At 51.1% G+C, this 2,134-nt stretch overlaps 1 protein-coding gene across 4 annotated transcripts in view; it reads right to left on the bottom strand.

Annotated features, from left to right (window-relative positions):
• The window catches only part of FOXN3 (forkhead box N3), a 472,003-nt gene that overhangs the window by 258,891 nt on the left and 210,978 nt on the right, over positions 1-2,134 (bottom strand). The window contains exon 1 of one of the 4 annotated variants that reach the window (XM_011949432.1): positions 2,061-2,134. The exons of the other annotated variants lie outside the window; for them this stretch is intronic. The gene's annotated coding sequence lies outside the window, so the exon portion shown is untranslated. The remainder of the gene's footprint in view (positions 1-2,060) is intronic. 4 annotated transcript variants of the gene reach the window in all.

The raw sequence follows: 2,134 nt of genomic DNA, 5'->3' as shown, positions 1-2,134 counted from the left end.
TCTCCTGCCTCAGCCTCCCGAGTAGCTGGGACTACCGGCGTGCGCCACCATGACTGGCTAATTTTTGTATTTTTAGTAAGATGGGGTTTCACCATGTTGGCCAGGATGGTCTCGATCTCTTGATCTCGTGATCCACCCACCTCGGCCTCCCAAAGTGCTGGGGTTCACTCACAGGGAGTATTTCTTTCCATCAAATAAGGAGGTTACCCTGACACATTTCCGAGAAAAAACAAGGTAGCATCTTTAGGCTTGGGGATACAACAAGAGTCTGGTCTGATCCTGGCTTTAACTTCTTTATGAACGAATTACAGCATCACTTGTCTTTCTTAAGTTTCCTCAGATCCCATCAGAAAATTTTCTGACGACCAGCAAATGCCCACAGTAGAGTATAAAAAAGAACTACCCAGCCACTGAAGTCAACTTTAGCTCTAAATGAAAGTTTTATGTCTCCTGAGCTTCCAAACAGGAAAATTATATCATGGCTGACAGTAAAGTAATTTAATTGCACTGTTGCTATGACAACATGCTGCTCTCTTTCTTTTTAATTTGCTTATTTGTCAGTAGCTTCCCAGAGGAACTAACATGCTATTCTCCATGTTTCCTTTTGTTTTAAGCAAACACTGCCAGCAATATGGTTTTAGGAGAAAAAGTGGCATTGTCACGGAGAGAGAGTTATGGGAGTTCAGTACCCTTGGATCATGTGTGCGCTTTGTGCTGGGACCCCGTACTCTCCAACCGCTCACTGCATCCCTATAAATCCCGCATTTTATAGCAACAGTGTAAAGAGCTGCTGATCACTACAGTTCCATGTAAAAACAAAACAAAACTAAACAAAAAAAAAACAGTTCCCAGAAACCACAGCTGAGGAGTTTTCCATTATTATACTCTAACTACAGATTTCGCCAAATCTTTTTTTCCTCCTGTTTTAGAGGGGAAAAAAAAGAATCTGGATCATGTGAGTTGCAGTTAAGCAAACATTTTTAATCTGCTGCCAACAAGGCTGCTCCACCAGATACGCAAATAGTTATTCACTGGTGACCTCCTTACAACTTTTCTCTACACACACACACACACACCCTCTTTTGTTTTTATGACTTGCTGTGTTTTGTTACCCTTTTTATTTTTTAACGGAGAAAATGAGGCAAGAAAGCTTAGCTTCTCGCCTAGTAAACAGAAGGTCTCCAAATAACTGACAAAGACATTACTGGCCCAGCACTGAACAGATGTTCGATGCGAACTTTAAAAAGTTAAGAAATCCTCCCAGAGCGGAGCAGGGCAGTCCCAAGTTTGGGGGGCCGAGTCACCCCCCACCCAGCACGCGCGCGCGCGCACGCACGCGCTTCACTCTCGTCTACTGTACTTGTCAAAAACATTTCAAGGGGACCTGCGGGAGTGGCGATTGGCTGCATCCCGCGTCAATCAGCGGCGTTGCCGGGCAACGGGGGAAACTGCTCTTCTCCCCGTATACAGGGCAATTGGGAGCTCGCATACCTTCACTGCCGGTCAGATGTCATAAACCTTTTATTGGCCGCACCGCGGCGAGCCTCGAAAACAAATCAATAAAAGCCCGCCGTCCCCCAACTTAGCCAGGGCCCAAGGAGGGTTTCAAAGAGGGCCAGGATGTGGGGGGTCGGGCCTCGGGGTCTCCGGAGACGTTCGTTGCCTGTGCCAAGTCTGCACAGTTTAGGGGGGAGGGATCTTTGTTAGAAGCCTGCTTCTCATCTTGGGGTCTCCACTTGATCGGAACCCCCTCCCTGCCCCGGAACGGCGGGGACCCAGTCCTCCGCAGACAATACCAACTCTGTTCCTTGCGGGCTTTTCGGAAACCGAGGCACCGGAAAGCAGCACGCACGTCGGGGCAGGCAACTCTTCGGACCCGGTAACTCCCCGGCTAGGGGGCTCCCAGGCCCCCCACTCGACCCTCCCCCCAGGACCTGCGAGGTCCCTCGTCTTCCGAGGGCGGCGAGGTAGTCTCCAGGACCGAGGTCTCGGACGCGCCTCCCGCCCCGGGCGCCCCCCGAGCCCACGCGGGAGCCTGCGGGAGCGGGGCACAAACTCACCTGGCCGGAGCGGGGCACGGGGGCGCGGAGTAGCAGCTGCCCTTCAGCGGGAGCCGACAAACTTTCGCGGGCGC

This window comes from Colobus angolensis, unplaced genomic scaffold, assembly GCF_000951035.1.
Source record: "Colobus angolensis palliatus isolate OR3802 unplaced genomic scaffold, Cang.pa_1.0 Scaffold3, whole genome shotgun sequence".
Taxonomy (NCBI): Eukaryota; Metazoa; Chordata; class Mammalia; order Primates; family Cercopithecidae; genus Colobus; species Colobus angolensis.
The sequence above is the reverse complement of the archived record's forward strand: the minus strand, read 5'-3'. Positions and strand labels throughout refer to the sequence as shown.